The sequence below is a fragment of the Rattus norvegicus genome, chromosome 12, assembly GCF_036323735.1.
Source record: "Rattus norvegicus strain BN/NHsdMcwi chromosome 12, GRCr8, whole genome shotgun sequence".
NCBI lineage: Eukaryota > Metazoa > Chordata > Mammalia > Rodentia > Muridae > Rattus > Rattus norvegicus.
In genome coordinates, this window is record NC_086030.1 from 47,678,920 (window position 1) to 47,696,130 (window position 17,211).

Below are 17,211 nucleotides of genomic sequence, written 5' to 3' on the forward strand. Positions count from 1 at the left end.
GCTACTCTCTCCAGTCACTGCTCTGGTCCCACTTAGTTGGCATGATAATGCGGAGGGGGCCAGCTAGAGGCCAGTGAACTCACCCTCAAGTCAGCAAGGCCATCAATGGTGTCCTACTGACCCAGTTTCTATATCCACAAAGCACGACTCCCAAAGTCTTGCTAGGTCCGGCTCCAGAAAACACCAAACAGCTCTGCCATTCTCCAGCAGGGTTGTCCTAAGCCACCAAGCCCCTTGGTGCCTCAGTTTCTCCATCCGAAACGTGAGGTTAGAATCGCTCCCACTTCGGTGCAGTGAAGACTAGGCCGATGGCACGTGCTACCACAGTACTTGCCTGTCACTCACTCTTGGCTCTCTATGACTATGGAGGTGACAGTGTAGTCAGGGATCTGTCCATGGTGGCATCGAACCCGAGGGGAGGGAGGTCAGGGACCACTAAGCTGCAGGACCCCAAACCCTACCCCAGTGCAGCAGGTAGACAGACACTCTACCTCCTGGAAAGAGGAGGGGAGGGCGCCACAGGGCGCAGTCACCAAACCTTTTCAAAGCACCTGCGAGCGCCAGACGGCAAGACCCACAGAAGACAAGGCAGAAGCCAGCAGCCTGAACCTCGGGCCCTGCGACTTTAGGGAGTAGGGAGATCGCTATGCAGGCCTGACAGCTTCTGGGAAAAGAGGGTACTTGGCTGGATATCTGAATACTCCGGGGGCCAAGGGAGCCTTGGTATAGAGCCCAGATGCACCCAGTAGGGTCTGGTGAGTCAGGCAGAGCTCAGCAAACCACAGCAGATGGGGAACCATGGAGAAGGTGCCAACGGGGAAACTTTAGCCCCCAGGCTCCCATCACCTCCTTCTAGCCTCATGAGGCAGGGAAACCAAGGCATGGTAAGGGCCCTGTTTGGTAAAGGGCTGGTGGAACACAGCTATTTGGGTTTGTTTTGAGACAGGATCTTGGGGTTGGGGATTTAGCTCAGTGGTAGAGCGCTTGCCTAGCAAGCGCAAGGCCCTGGGTTTGGTCCCCAGCTCCGGAAAAAAAAAAAAAAGAGAGAGACAGGATCTCACGGGATCATGCTAGTCTTGAAACTGCCTCAGTCCTCTAAGAGCTACAGGTCTTCCAGCCTAGAGAAAGGGTCTGAAGTCCCTATAAGGAACTCATAGGGCAAAGAGGGGTTGTGTGAGTGATGTTCAAGGAAAGACTGACTGGAGATACCAAGGGTCATCAGAGGCCAAGAAGAGCCCTGATTCATAGTTAGCCAGCTGTGCAGGCTTGGGCAGGAGCACAGAGATGGGCGGGAGTACGGAGATGGCCAGGACCACGAATCTCTCCGTGCTCCGGTTTCTCCATCTCCATCTGATCATAACAGACATACCTTACAGACTAGGGAAGAATCAGTTTGGTACGTAATATTACTCACTCAGTAAGGAAAAAACTTAAGCCGTATACAGTTTAGTAGTCGGGAGGATGGCTAACGTGCTCTTGGGTTCGATACCTAACACTGTAAAGATAAAAAGAACCCAATAGCTGGTAGCCTGAGGCCATGCCCAGCCAGCGTGGGGAGGAGTCGGTCACTGGGCCAGCTCCTCTCTTAGTCCAGGTAGATGCCAGAAGAGGAGGGACGGTGGCGGCACATCTCAGCCTTGCCAGGGCACATGCCAGCAGGAGCGTGCGCGCGAGCGTGCTTCTGTGTGTGTTGCTGCTGCTGCGGCTTCTATGCAAACATGTTAATTTGTTTTCATTTTGTGTTTTTTTTCCCCTCGCAGGATAATTGGGTGAGTTTGAAGTCTTGGCGAGGCTCCTGATTATAGCGATCTGGGTGGTGCCCTCACGGGGCTGGGGCCCTGCCTCCTGCCTCTGGCAGAGCGGATGCAGCTGGGGGGGTGTGTTTTCTGTGGGCATTTTTGAGGACCTGGGGGTGGGTTCTGAGAACTGGAGGGCCGACCTGGGACCTCTGACAAGCTCCCGAACCAGACCACACGGCAGTGCCGAACCAACTGTGTGCGTCCGCCTGCGCGCAGCTTTTCTTTGTGATGCTGACTGCATGCAATTAAAAAGAAAGGAAAAGAAAAGGAAATGTGGTTGGCATGGTGGTGCCTGCTCCTCGTTCTAACATGTGGAGGCTGAGGTAGGAGGAGTCCAGGAAGTTCAGGCTACAACCTGGCTACAGAATGCGTCCTAGGCTCCCCTGGGCTACAGTGAGGCTCTTCCAAAACAAGTAAGATACAGAAAATTAACGCCACACTCTCCTGTCTTGTGTCGGTGTCTTGGGCATTAGAACCAAATCAGAACCAAACCAACCCCACAGCTCTGGTTCTCTGAGGTCAAGTTGCCAGCTATTCTGCTAGGACGTGAGTGTCTGTGCTCCTACTCTGGAGACAGCTTTGGAAATGGATGGCTTGAGACTCAGATCTGGACTCCCCTTAGCCTTTTTCCAACTCTCCGAGTCTTCTCTCACCTGGGACCCCCTGCCTTGCCTTGGGATCCAAAGGCCATGGGTGGCTATCACAGCATCGGAGGTTCTCAGAGTCCCAGCTGAGGTTGGGGCACTTTGTCCCGTGGGTATCCTACACTTGAGCCCATCATTGGGGCCTCACAGCGTTGGCACTGCTGCGGGCACCTGCCCCTAACAGGCAGGTCCAGGATCTGAGGCTAGGGACATCTACTGTGTCACGATGTACATGGAAACTACAGTGCCAATCTGTAATGTTTGACTACTCTATCCTAAGTTCATAAGGGTTGATAAGGGCCTAGCTTTGTGGTGGCACACAGTAGGCCCACAGCAAGTCAGGAGACTGACTGTGGAGGCTCCAGCAGCCAAAGTCTTTATGAAACAAGAGGGGGAGACCCAAAGGATCAGGAGGAGGTGGGAGATGACAGGCTTCCGGCTGGTCCCCTGGGGTGGGTGGGCGAACCTCTGAAAAGGGCTTGGCCTCTTCGTCACATGGGGTGGCAGCTGGCAGCCTCCCTCCCCCACTGGGAGCCACAACAAAGGAGCCTCTATTTCTCTCTGAGCATTTGTTCCTGGCCAGGCTGGGCGGACACAAAGGCCAGTGTGTCCCTACTGTGCCAGCCTGGCCCCAGAAGACCCTGTGCACAGGGAGGGTGAGGCTCAGGAGTCCTGGGAGGGGGTGCAGTGCGTGGTGAGGCTTCCATCCAGGTGCAATGGGGAGGGACCGGAGGACAGGACGGGAAGGACTCTAGGTTTCAAGTCCCAGCTTCTGTGGCCTGGTAGGACGTTACCCGAGGCAGAATGAACCTGTTTCCTCCTCTGCACCGAGGGGCTTATGATTGGCAATATGTCCAATCATCTGGGTTGTCAGAGTTTGGGGGGACTGTTCCACTAGGGGATAGAAGATAGGCAGGACCCTTCTGGGCTTAAGCAGCCATGAGCATCTCTTCAGCTTTCCTCAGGAAATTGACAAGGAAGCAACAACACCCCTCACATCCAGCTCTGAGGTCCTGTCTTCAGGTGGTGCTGTGACAGGGCTGCTGGTTATTAGACACCAACCATTCACAGGGACTCAGAGCCACCTCATCTCCTCTCCACCCCACAGCTGCCCTGGAAGGGCGGTCACAGGACGGCACCACAGTCACAGACTCAAGCCCAGCAACCAGTGTTCAAATCCGAGCCCGGAGACTTCAGGCCTCGTCGCCTCCTGTCGGGTAAGGAGACGTTCACCCTCCGAGGTCTACAATTAGTATGAGAAGATAGGCTCATGGTGTCTCCAGGTCTAACGAGCTTGACATGTTGACCAAGGAGGTCACTCCCCCAAGTCCCAGGACATGAACTAAAGCCCTCAGGTGGTGTCCTGATGCCCGGCAGGCAGCCATTCCATGAGCCAGACTACTGTAGCCCAGGATCCCACTGTAGAACTTGGAAATAGTTTTTCTAATTTAATTTTTCTTTTGGCTTTTCTAGACAGGATTTCTAAGGTAGCCAGCCCTGGATGTCCTGGACTCACTTTGTAGACCAGGCTAGCCTTGAACTCACAGAGATCCGCCTGCCTCTGCCTCCACAGCGCTGGGATTAAAGGCGTGCACCACAGCACCTGACCTGGTCTGCAGTTTTTTAATTTCACTTCTTAGACTCTGAGGACCAAGGTCCAGGAGAACCTGCAGAGGGTAGGGGCCAAAGATCTGGGCCTCCCACCTCCTCGCCAGTGCCGACCCCTGGAACCTTGACCCTTCTTGTCACAGCATCTCCCTGTTTCTCTCCTCCCCGCCTGAGCTGGGGCAGCGATGTGAACAGCAGAGTACCAAGTAATTAAGACGATGCACCATCCGGGTGCCTGGAACACTGTGGAGTTTCCCTTTTATGTTTATAGCAATTGTATGAAAATGTGCGACACGGAGCGGCACCAGCTGACAAATGAGATGAGACAGACAGGATTCCGGGCCGGCTTTTTTCCGGGCCTGATTGGCATTAATTGTGAGCGTTTACAAAGCACAACTCGGCGTCTGACATTTGCTTCAAGCGAACGTTTCCTTCTAATAGTTTTAATGATTACATCGGGAGCTGGTGATCACCACGGGGCGGGGGGGGGGAGGCTGCCTGGTGCCTGGCTTCCCGGCTACCTGCTGCAGGAGGGCTGTGCCAAGGGCCAGGCTTTGGGGCACGGGACAGAACCACAATGTAGGCCTGGCTGCTGGCACCAATGGTATTGCCGGTTTATAATGCCAACAAGGAAACGCCGGGGAATCCTAACGGGACACTGGTCTGGCTTTGGCTGAAGGCCCTCAGTTCTTCATGGACTAGGATGGACCCACAATGGCCGGGGCCGGTTTCTTCCTGTGTGACTTGGACTAAGTCCCTTCTAAGTTCCGGACTTGGTCCCCTCTCCTGTCAAGAGGAGTTAAGAATTCACTCAGACCAGGATGCCACACGAAGCTCTAGCCTGTCTCCACGGCATGACCTTGGAGAACCCCTTAATCTCTCTGAGTCTGTTTTCCTCACTTGAACTGAATTCAGAGTGATTTCTAGACCGTAGGAAGGGAGGGGGTTATGGGGAAACTCCAAATTCCCAACAAACCGAGGGAGCCCTACACTGTTTCCTCCCTGGAGGAAATGCTCCAAGCCTTGACTCACACTGACTCGCTGGCTGCTCAGTCATTCATGCGCCCTCTCAGGTACTCAGGCACACACTCGGCAGAGGCTCACTCCCACGTGCAGGCACTTGTGCATTCACTGGGTTCCTTTGCTCACTCCCTCGCTCACACACTCAATGTCTTGCTCAAGTGCTTACTTGCTCACTTGCACACCCAATGCCTTGCTCAAGTGCTTACTCGCTCACACACCCAATGCCTTGCTCATGTGCTCACTCACTTGCACACTTAATGCCTAGCTCATGTTCTTGCTCACTCACTTGCACACTTAATGCCTAGCTCATGTTCTTGCTCGCTCACTTGCACACTTAATGCCTAGCTCATGTTCTTGCTCGCTCACTTGCACACTCAATGCCTAGCTCATGTTCTTGCTCGCTCACTTGCACACTCAATGCCTAGCTTGTGTGCTTGCTTGCTCGCTCACTCACATACTCAATGCCTTGCTCGTGTGTTCACTAATTTGCACACTCAATGCCTTGCTCGTGTGCTCACTCACTTGCACACTCAATGCCTTGCTTGTGTGCTCGCTCACTCACATACTCAATGCCTTGCTCGTGTGCTCTCTCACTAATTTGCACACTCAATGCCTTGCTTGTGTGCTCGCTGTACTGTTCACACTGGCTCCACCCCCTTGCTCAGAAACTCATGCATTCACTCCCTCGCTGCTCACGCCTTCTTGTGGGAGCTTGCTTATTTGCTTTCTCAGTGTACCCACTACTCGTGAATTCTCAAAGGCATCGGGTGCCCTATTAGGAACCTGGGGAAGGCATCAGGGGACAGCCTCCATGACAGGGCTCACACACAGCCTCATTTGGAAGGGAGGTGACAGTCCTCAGTGACTCTGTGTGTAGATCCCCATCATCCTTACGTCCGATTTACAGAAGAAACTGAGGCGCAGTGGAGAAATGGAATAACCTCACTCTGGGAAGCAAACCTGGACAGATGGTGCACGAGGTGAATCCTCTCAGAAGCGGCTGAGACCTGCTCTGGGGCCCTGAGGGGATACCTTGTCTGGGGATGATCCCCCCTAACATGCACCCCTGATTGCCTGTCTGCCTTGACAGGACATCAGCCAGGCGGGACATCAGGACAGGGGGCACCAGGGGACATAGCAGTCAGTGATGCTCTGCCAGCCTCCCTACCCATTTCATTTCCCAGAAACCCACCATTCAAACACGGCTTCATGCCAAATCTGACCAGAGCCCATGCAGAAGGCCTCCACCAGGTGTTATGTGGACACCCCTGGCACATGCAAAGGCTCAGACATGTAAGACCACCTGGTGGGGTTGGGAGCAGCTGGCCAAACCTCTGCTGTCCTGTCTATTGTCAGGGTGGACCCCACTGGGATACACCGGCCTGGCCAGGTTCATGCCCCAAAAGTTATGCCCCATCATGAACCCCAGTTCCACACTGGCTTCAGTCAAAAGCCTCTGACAGTGTTTCTGGTTTAGTTTGGGATTACAGTGGGGAGAGAGAGAGGGAAAGGAAAAAAAAAAAGATGGGGATTTTTTTTTTCCCTTTTGCATATGGTAGCACAGATGGGCCCATGATCCGTAAAAACTGTCTGCAATTAAACTCCTACTCTGCATGGCTGGATTTGCCAGTTGTCTGAACCATGAGTGGAAGGCTCTACGCTGACAGACAGGAACAGTAGGGTGGGGTGAGGCGAGATTCCACAGGGTAGACAAGCAGCCAGGAGCCTGGGACCAAGGCCTGATGGATGGACGGACGGACAAAGAGACAGTGGCAAGATCAGTTCCTCCTCTACATGCCATCGCACCCCCCCCCCTTGAACTTTACCAGGATAGCCAGGGTGAGGCCTTGGCTAGTGCCGGGTGCCAGGATTACAGGGCAGTAAGGGTGGAGAGATGGGGCTAATTGTAGTCAGACCCTGCCAGAAACTGGACGCCGGCCGCAGGGTAGGTGCTGCATGCTATGATGGGGCGGGGGTTCCCTAACCACAGTGCAATATGCAGGTGCAGGGCCAAGGAGCCAGCCTAGTTGGTGGACGGGATGGAAAATGGTGCCAGAGGCCAGACAGACTCTCTCTCGTCCCCAGAGGAATTAGCCCAGCCTCCACCTAGGTGCAGCAGGTAGGGAAATCAAGGGAGGTGCCAAGACTCTCTCAAGGACCTGAGCCAGCTCTGCCAAACTAACGGCCTTGTATGTTTCACCCTCCTCCCACAGGCTTCCAGAGAAGGAGGGGCCTGTGCCCTCCTGCTACCCTTGGGGGCTCCTGGTGCTGGCCGGGGTTCTGGCTGCTGCCCCGGGGAACGCTTGCTTGTTTGGGTTAATGAATGCCTCATTTGGCTTTGGGACATCCCGGGATCACTAATAACTGTCCCATGATGAAGGGAATAAGGTCCTAACGGACCTTTCCCTGCCTGCTCCGTGCTGGGAGAGGAAAGTCATAAAACCAGCTTGCTATCTTGGCTATTGAGGCTCCGACTAGATGTCACTGCTAATTGGGTATCACACCCTTGTCTTGTTCTCTCAGAAGCTAAATCAAGAAAGCGCCACTGCTGCGGACTAATTATATCTCCGGCCTGCAGCCTGCAGCCTGTCTCTCCCTTTATTGAGTTAAAAAATGGTCACGAACCTTCATCTTTCATCCCCCCACTCCCCACCCCACCCCCAAGTGCCAGGCCTGCTGTCCTCTGGGTGAGGCTGTTCAGGTGCAGACTGTGGCACAGCAGAAGCCGGTGAGAGGCCTCTGGGACAGACAGCAGGGTTGTGGAGGGCCCCTGGCCTGGGTACCTGCGTAAGTCTCCTCTCCAGCCACTCCCCTGCTAGGCCTGGGTATTCCATCTGGACCCCCAGGGTACTCAGGAACACCTCTGCTCTCTAAGCACTCAGGCATCCATTCGACAGTTCTTGGATGTCTACCTGCTATGTACCAGGTACTCCTGTTTAAGGCTTCCAGCAGCCCAGAAGCAGGCAGTACCGAGCGCAGCATCCTGATTGGCAGAGGTGCTAGATACTTAGATGGGACCTCTTTGCTCCTCCGCTCGGAACTGCCACAACCAAATGTCAAGGCCAGTCCCTTCCCAGTCACATCCCGGCCACATCCTGAGGGTCCTTTCATGTGAATAGTCCTGCCCTCCTGCCATGATGTTCCTGCTGTACTCCGCTCTTCCCCACATGCCTAGCAGAAACTCTGAAGGCTTCAGAGCAAGTGACAGCTTGCTCAGGAGGCTGTCATTCCTGCCCGACACCCCTAGGCCTTTGAGTCCCAGGTCTGAAGTGTGTAAGCTATGCTACTTGACTTGAGCTTCAGTGTCTCCATCTTTGAAATGCCCTGAGCTCTTCATAGAAACAGAGGCATGTGGGTGCCCAAGGGGTGCCCAAGAAGAGCTCAGCAGACACTAGCTGTAAATAAATTCCAGGCTACAGGCGCTTTGGAATTTGCGTGGCTGGTAGTAACCGACCCTCGAGCTTAAACAGTTTTAGGACAACCCCTACATTCAAGAAGGTCCCCCAGACTCTCCAGCTGTGGTCCCCTAGCCCTCTGAACCACATAGAGGGACCCCTGAGTGCATGAAGGCTGGGCACCTGACCTGTTTCCAGCCCATACGCCTTGATGACTGATTGGCGATAGCTGCCCGGAGTGCTGGAAAGAGTCCAAGGCCAGGCAAAGAACTCTGCAGGGGAAGAGGGTATCGATTGATTGGCAATGTCTGCCAAGGGCGCCCTGGCAGAAGGGAGCCGGGCCTTACCATCCTTGACATTTTGCGAGCTTACAGAGGATGCGGTTACATCTGGGTTGAGATGGGGGTGGGGGTGGGGGAACTTGCTCAAGGTTGCACAAAGCACGGAGAGATGGTTACTCTACAATATCCCCCTTAGCTCCAGCCCCACCCTCCTTGGAGGAAGACCTCCATGGATGCTCACCTGTGAGGTGGCCCTGGCCCTAGATTTCCCTCTCGACTTGCTGAATCTTACTTCACTTACACAAGGATAAAAACTGCCCTTGGCGGGACAACAGAGGAGTTAAGAGGAATACTTGAAAGACCAAAGTGGGAAGCTCGGTCTAGCACACAGATGTCTACAGTGGTTCTCATGACAGACAGAGGAGTTTAAAAAGGGAACAGCCAGAAAGCCAGCAAGGACCTCCCCCTCCGTGAAGCCCTCCCTGGTCTAAGTTTCCACCTGTGAGTCCCCGTATGCTTCTTTGAGAGCTAAGGCCCCGGGGCATCTGCCCCCCTGGTTTGCTGGCACAGTAGCTGGTACCAGGAACCCCTCTATTGTGGCAGTTAGCCTGACCTGGTGTCTGAGCCTCTCCCTCAGACACCACCTTTGTATCTCAGGTGCCAGGGGCAGAGAAGCCCTCTGGCTGAGCAGTGTTCCTGTCAGTCACCTGCCCACTCTCATTTTAGCCCCGGGCCTCACACTCTTCATCACAGGCAGGCCACAGACCCACCTGACAGATTAGGAGCCTGTGGTCACACAGATGGCGAGGGTGTGCGGCCTTTGCCTCAATCAGTGCCAAGCTCAGCCAGGGGGCCAGCACTAGCCAGAAGTGAGTCCTGAAGCAGACAGCTGAGGGCTGGCCTCCCTCCTCTGGGAAGGCCCCTCTCCCCACATAACCTCAGTTATTAAGTTCTGTGTCTGAATCCCAGTCCCTGGGAGTCAGTTCAGAGCCAGCTCCTCAGGCCTCTCACCTCCTGACCTCCCAGGCCTTTGTCCCCTAGGCCTCTACACAATACCAGGAGCTTGGGGAGTGGGGACAAACAGCTGCTAGAGCTGGGGCAATGGCTTGCTATAGAACTGAGGTAACCGGCTGGGACCTTAGCCCAGATCACTCATCCTCACGGCTCCAGAGCAAGCCCTTCTACCCAGAAGCCCATGGGAAAACTGCCATTACCAATAAACCAATCAGGAAACTGATGCCCATGAGGGTAACCAATCTGTCAGGAAACACACCTACCCAGTGAGGATAGGAACCAGGGTTCTATCCCAAACAGACCTAAGGACCCCGCCTGAGGTACCCCTGATGACCTCCCCAGATCCCAGACCATGAATGAAGCCTCTCTTCCTTTGAATGACAAGGAGCCATTAGCTTGGACCTTGAGGTTATCCTTTAATGTTCCTACTAGCTTCTCTCTCCTTTACTCACCCCCCACCCCAATCCCCGGCCATGCCAAGGTTTTCCCTTGACCTGTGACACCCTCATACATGCTGAGCTGGGCAGATTCTTGGTCCCTTCCATCTGGAGGTCCTCCCTGTGAGGCTGAAGTCTTTCACTCTTGGGGTTCCCTCCAGTCCCCCCCCCCACCATCCAGGGTTCCCATTGCTTGCAGATTTGCTCTGAAGATAGTGCCATTAAGGCTGAGGCAAGGGACTACCCAAGGGCACTAGAGATAGGGCAAAAGAATCTTAGTCTGTGTCCCTGACTATGGGAATCCACTGCCCTTCCCCTGCCTTCCCCTGGCTCTGTGACTATGGGGCATGAACAGATCCTGTGTCCTCCCCCCCTCATCCTCACCCCCAGTGAAACAGGTTAGAGGGACTGAGATCTATTGGTCATCTGGTTCCTTCTGAGGCCTCTATTTCCCCATCTCTGAAATGGCACTAAGTCCACCCGGGTGAATAGGGGCGCCCCACCAGCCACGGTCTAGGCTTGCCTTTTGTCTGAGGCTGGCAGTAGGCGCTCAGCTGTTTCTCAACTAAGCAATCAGTGGTCCAGGTGGAAGGAATGCGCGCACACACCCCCCCCCCAACAGCCTCCATCCCTTCTCAGAATCCCCCTCCCCACCCCCAGCCCGGGCAGACTAAAATAGTCATTAGGCAGATTTCAAAAGATGTCAGTAGCTTATAATTATAGTCGACATCCTTCTGAGATAAAAGTGATTACCTTGGATGCAAATCGCTTAGCAACCAATCAGGGCGGCGGGCGGCGCCCGCGGAGGTGACCGGCCGGCAGCGCAGCCCTCCTCCCTCGGCCGCACCGCACAGGCGGCGAGAAAGCGCACAATAGCTCTTGACACGCAAATGGGTTAACACAATAAAGGCGGCTCCGGCCGGAGCTGGGGGAGAGCGGCAATTCCCCGCCCGCGGGAGGTAATAAAGCGGCCCTTTTGTGCGCGCCTCCTCGTTCTCACCCCCGCCCAGCCCCAAGGAATCGCTCGCTGCCTGATTGAATTACGGTTCATGAATACGAGCGGCTTGCCTGCTTCCTCTGACTGGGGAGGGTTGGCAAAGCAAGAGTGGGCAGGAGGGAGGTTGGGGAGGACGCCCTGGCCAGGCCCCAGAGCCCCTGGTACTCAGATGGGAGCCACGTGTGCTCACCATGTAGGCTCACCACGTGGGAGCCCCCTGCAGAGGCGCTGGACGGGTAGGGACCCCAGCCTAGGAACCGGGCTTGAGCTCTGAGGCACTGGGAGAGCCGGGGATTATGCTCATTGCAGGTATAAGCTACATTTATGGAACACTTACTGTAGGATTGGCCTGTGCTAAGCCCTCACAGGCTCCTTACCACGCCCCTGGGCAGCGGGCAGCTTATAGCTCCTTCTGACAGATGAGGAAACCAAGCCTCAGGCTCAAAGCCATGCACAACCATTCCACTCTGGTTCTCTGCAATAAGCGGTCCTCTCGCCCCCCCCCAAGTGGGGGAGGGGGAGCTTCAAGTTTCCCACCAAAGGCATCAAGTAACCGGACAAGGGTATTGGGTAAGGCCAATGATGGGGAGCATTGAGGGGCGGGGCTCAGGAAGATGCTGCAGGACTGGTCCTCTTTCACGCACCTGTCACCAGAGAGCCCAGGACACAGGCCACCACCTCAGTGCCACCCTACCCCATTCAACCCTCACAGAGCTCGGAATCACTCATCCGGTGCACCGCTCGGTGCACCGCTCGTCTATGCGCCCCTTTGGGGACTCCTGTGCCATCTTCCTCCGGCACGCCCCCTACCTGCTACTGGGTCAGGAGCTCCACCCATTTGAGTGCTGTTGCCATCTATCAACCTGCCTTCCATCAGTAGAGCCCACCAGGGGCTCTGGGTGACCCAGGGCCGTCACACATGACACCCAGGTCAGGTTGGCTCCTTTCATATCTGGCAAGTGGGTTTCATGCTCCACATCCCTCCTCCGGGGGCCACAGAAAGAAGCCCTGCAGGTTGCAGGGAAAGGGCCGGTTCCCAAGGCCTGGCAGAAGTTGCCACTGTGCTCAGCTGGTCTTGTCTCACCCGTGAACCCGTCCTAGGGCCGGGGTGCCTCCCCTGTGCCCTTCTGCATCCACCGAGGCGAACCCACTGCAGCTGCCGGGCCACGCACTTCAAAAAGACCATCGCTTCCTTGGCTCAAGCCTCGGGTTTCTCATCCACAAAATGGGTCACACAGCACAATCCACTCCAAGAAGCGGCTGAAATGCTGCAAAGTGCCTGGCACTCCGGAAGACGCCGGGTAAACTGGCAACTCCCTCTGCCTGTTGTCTGGCGCTCGCTGCCAAGCCCAGGGAGCGGAGGGAAAGGAACAGAAGGAGTTGCCCAACTCTGACAGCCTTTCCCTCCGCCTTGGCTGAGGAAGTGTAAATACTCCACAGAGGGCCTCCAACCGCCTGTGTGTGTGTGTGTCTCTGGCGCATACTCCAAGTTTGTTTCTAAGCTGGGAAGTGTCGAGAGGCCGGGCAAACAGCCCTGTGCCCACAGCCCCTCCCCACCCCCGCCCCAATCTGCTGTTGTACCCTTCACTCCACTCTATGTCCTTGGAAGCTTGTGTGAAAGGAAACCCCTTCGGCTAGAAACAACAATCACCCGTCAAACCCTCAAAGCAGCCTCCCCCAGTATTTATGGACCTGTTAACATAAGAGCTTGGGTGGTTTCTCTCTGTAGAGAAACCAGGCTTCTCAGACGCCCTGTCTCACCCGTCCCCCTCACTGTGGGAGCAATTGCCCCAGCCTCTTCAACCTTTTTCCTAAAAACTTGACTGTGGCTATTCCGCCCCATCTGGTCCTGTCAGTGACTGGGATGGGATGGGTATAGGAGAGGAAGCAGGCTGTGGCCTGGGAGTCCTCTGGGCTCCATACAGTACAGTGCTGCTGCCAGAGTGGGATGAGGAGAGGGGGGCTCTCGCTGTCTCCACCTATCCCCTCCCCGACTCCCTCCCTGCAACTGGCCTGGCAGAGACAGACATACTGAGACATAACTCTGCCTTGCCCAGCATTTGCTTAATCTATGACACTGCTTGTCAAAAATCATCTTAAATGCCAGGAGAATGGCGTAGGCGGGAGCTCCAGCTGGACCAGGACCCCTGGCTTTGGGGCTGAACAGCAGAGGAGTTCCCTGAACTTACACAGACGCACACATATCAGGAAGGTCACAGCTTCTCCCCCACCCCACCCCGTACCCCGGCTCAGGCAGGACATTCACATTTTTGAGAGAACAGCCTGTTTGAAGGCCGAAGCTCACATTTTTTCTGGGGACCCTGTGAACTTCAGCTGCTGGCCGGGTACATGGTAGGGCTCATGGAGGGGCCTCCTTTTCAGCATCCTACTTAAAAGCTGGAGGTTGCTCTGTCTGGGAGTCTGGAAGACCCAGTCACTGCAGGAGACATGGGCAGAGTTCTGAACACCTGTCCTTAGGGGCAAAGACAGCTGGTACTGCCTCCTGCCTGCCTCCCTCCCTCTTCCCTCCCTCCCCCACCTTGAGTGGGGATTTAGGTCATAAGATTGCAGCGGGGAGGACGAGGAGTTGGCCTTCACCTTCTATTACATGAAGGCATTCGGCCCTGGCCATTCTGCTGTGGCTCAAAGCCAGCTGCGTTGTCACCATTCTGGCGACATCAAAGGTCGGGCAGTGATGTCACATGCAGCCCATTGGGAACATGCTGTCTTTGTGAGTTATTTGTAACAATAGAGGCATAAATGTCTTGCCTCCAAAGACACCATCATAAGTTTTGGGACTCCACATCTCGGAGCCCTGGCTCTTTTAAGATCTCAAAGGTTGTTTTGCAGACCCTCCATGTTGGCCCACCCCTGGCTGCCCCCAATCTCTCTACAAAACTACAAGAGTTCCCTAAGAATGTCCAAAGGACAGAGCCACCACCTTTGTTAGTTTCATGGCTGGGGTGACCTTTCCTCTCTGACAAATGCCAATGCCAGTAGCATAACCGCTGAGGGTCCACACCCTCCACTCCAGATAAGTTATGTGGGCAGGGCAGGGGTGGGCAAGTAGCATCGCTGCCTATGGGCGCCCGGCAACCTAGGGTCCTTTTAGGGCCAGTCCAGGTTGCCCAGTTGGAGGAGCTGCCCCCAGCTCAAACCCAAAATTCTGTACCCCGCAACTCACCGTGTCAGCCAGGCAGGCGAAGGGCACCAAGTCTCAGAGGCCACAGCGCTCCGATCTGCGGGTCGCGGCCATGCAGAAGCGCTAAAGATTGCCCGAGGAAGGCCCCCCTAGGGGGCCGATGCCTTTTTTCGTGTGGGAAGGGGAGCTGTCGGTGAGGGCGATCCCTGGGTCCGGAAGCGCCGTCCGAAGTCGGGAATGGTTTTTTTTCCTCTCAGCACCGGTCGCGTCCGCCTGGGACCCCGGCCGCTCGCGCGCTCAGGCGGCGCATCCTCGCAGGAGACTGTGCTCCATGCGTCCGGCGGGAGGCGCTGCGCCTCCCTTCGGGGCCCGGCTCACCGCTGCAGCTCTGCCCGCGCCTCTCCCAGGGCGCCCTCTCCGTCCGCGCTGGGAGGCCGATGGCCGCGGCCCCTCTCGCCAGCCCCAGCTGCAGCCTGTCTTTGTTGCTTCCTCTCGCTTGCCCGCCCGCCCTCGGCTTGCAGCTACCGGGCTTGCCCAGAGGTGGAGAGTCCGTCTCCTCGGAGGATTGCACGCACCTGCAGCGGCCCGGGCTCCTCGCCCGGCGTGCACCGGCCCCCGCAGGTTGCAGAGAGCAGCGCCGAGAACGAACCGGCCCCTCCTCCTCCTGCTCCGAGCCCCGGGTGTGGGGGGAGGGGAAGCCGGCGAGCAGCAGCAGTGTCAGCCGCAGCGATCGGCAGAGGCTGGGATGCAGCCTCGCGGGCCTTGGCGCTGAGGACCAGCAGATCCAGCTGGCGTAGGGCAGACTCAGGGATGGAGAGCCGTGCACCCCGCGTGGGGCTTGGGCGCCGCTGCAGAGGCGGCGCGCCGGTCTTTCCCGTGCCCGTAGCCCCGGACGGTTCGCCGGGCTCCCGGGGCCACAGCCTCACGCCTCCCAGCACCTTCGCCTAGCCTCGGGCCCGGCTCTCCGCCCGGCCTGGCCGGCGCGCGCAGCCTCTTCGCGGAGCTGCCGGACTCACAGTGCTGCCCGCTGCTCCGCTCCGGCACGACTGACAGGCGCGGGCGCCCGCTGCCGCCGCTGCGTCTCACCCCCGGCCCGCCCCCCGTATCACAGCCCAATCAGCTGCAGCCGAGAGGCGGTTACCACGGTGACGCGGCGCCGCGTCCTCCGCGAGGCGGGGCCCGGGGCCGCCACGCGCGCTTTTCGCGGCAAAATTCAAAGGCCGGCAGGGCGGCTCTCCAACCTCTTTCCCTAAGCGGACACAAGGCGGGGTCTGCTCTTGGAGGACTACAACTCCCGGCATGCTGCGCGCCTAAATCGGGCGAAGGAGTCCGGATCGGAAGCGCAAGGCATGCTGGTAGTTGTAGTCCCTTTGTCGAAGCCCTAGGGTTGAAAAGCAGTAGCATTAGTCATTGAGTACCTGTTTGAGGGTAAGTACTATGCTAAGTGTACCATCTGCATTATTTCGTTTACTCTTGGAACAGGCCCTATGAAGAGTGTGTTAAAGATAGTAAAAATAGGTTGGCGTGTCACTAAATGGTAAAGGGTGCGCACACGTTTGCAAGACCTTGCATCAAACCTTAGGAAAACCCAAACACACACACACTCGCGCACACACACACAGAGCAAAGTACATACTACACTTAAATCTCAAAACTGTGAGATCGCCTTTATGACCTACATTTTACAGAAGGGAACACTGATGTTTGGCACTTGTTCTCAGTTTACTGAGGAAACTAAGATCAAAAGACGTGAAGCGTCCTGATTGCCTTTTCCACGGAGCGACTGGGGATGGTGGTAGAGTTTGTGGCATCAGCTCTGAGATCTGTGGAGCACAAACCACATGCTGAATCCTTGGTCAGCTCCATCCCACAGATGTATACAATGACTGAGGGAGGCAGGCGCCAGTATTTTCTATGTTGCTCCCGTTGGTCTCAAACTCAAGCCATCCTCCTGCCCCAGCCTCCAGAGTGCAGAAACTATGACCACAAGCCACCATACCTGGTGAGGCTCCAGTTTGTCTTCCCCTTAACAGATAGGGAAACCGAGGCACAGTATCACCTAAACCTAAGTAGGTGTTTCCATTCTTATCTGCCTGACAACCTACAGGTAGCATTCTCCGTTACAGACAGGGAAACTGAATCCTGGGAGAGACACAGTTTCCTACACTGTTAAAAATGTCACAGAAGAGGGTTGGGGATTTAGCTCAGTGGTAGAGCGCTTGCCTAGCAAGTGCAAGGCCCTGGGTTCGGTCCCCAGCTCCGAAAAAAAAAAAAAGAAAAAAAATGTCATAGAAGTTGGACATTCAACTTTCCAGACAGAACTTCAGGATCCCTACGGAAATGTAAAACATCAACCAGACACCCTCGTCCAGCCCCTTTTGGGGCGTTATCTTAGTGATGCTTAGTGGTCTTGGCTTTAAGTGATGCCTGGAGTCCCCCAGAACCTCTCTTAAGGTTGACCTTCACCGTTTATCTCCAGGGCTTGGTGTCTGTTCTGTGTCTGTAAAACGAGAAGACAAGATATCTTTTTTTTTTTTTTTTTTTTTTTTTTTTTTGGTTCTTTTTTTTTTTGGAGCTGGGGACCGAACCCAGGGCCTTGCGCTTCCTAGGCAAGTGCTCTACCACTGAGCTATATCCCCAACCCCAAGACAAGATATCTTAATCCCCTCTCTGTAGTGGCTGTTGCTGGGGCCGGGAAAGAGCACCGTATGGGCTCAGGAAGTGTGAGTGGTGGTCACCCATCCTAGAGGGCTGCTGAGCGTATCCAGGGTTTTGTGTGGACTACAGTCAGTCAGGTTTTAGCCTACTTTCAGGAGCCAACCAACCTCTAACTAGAACCTGGGAAAAGCACTGGCAAGGGCTCCAGGGCAG

General features: G+C 55.7%; 1 protein-coding gene across 3 annotated transcripts in view; it reads right to left on the bottom strand.

The window, feature by feature from the left end:
• Fam222a (family with sequence similarity 222, member A) overlaps positions 1-14,784 on the bottom strand; it is a 46,483-nt gene extending 31,699 nt beyond the window's left edge. Inside the window, exon 1 of one of the 3 annotated variants that reach the window (XM_063271599.1) lies at positions 12,283-12,573. The gene's annotated coding sequence lies outside the window, so the exon portion shown is untranslated. Of the gene's footprint in view, positions 1-10,954; positions 11,100-12,282; positions 12,574-14,382 lie in introns of those variants that run through there. The other 2 variants (XM_017598444.3, NM_001109067.1) reach the window with 2 other exon arrangements.
• Positions 14,785-17,211: the final 2,427 nt, after the last annotated feature.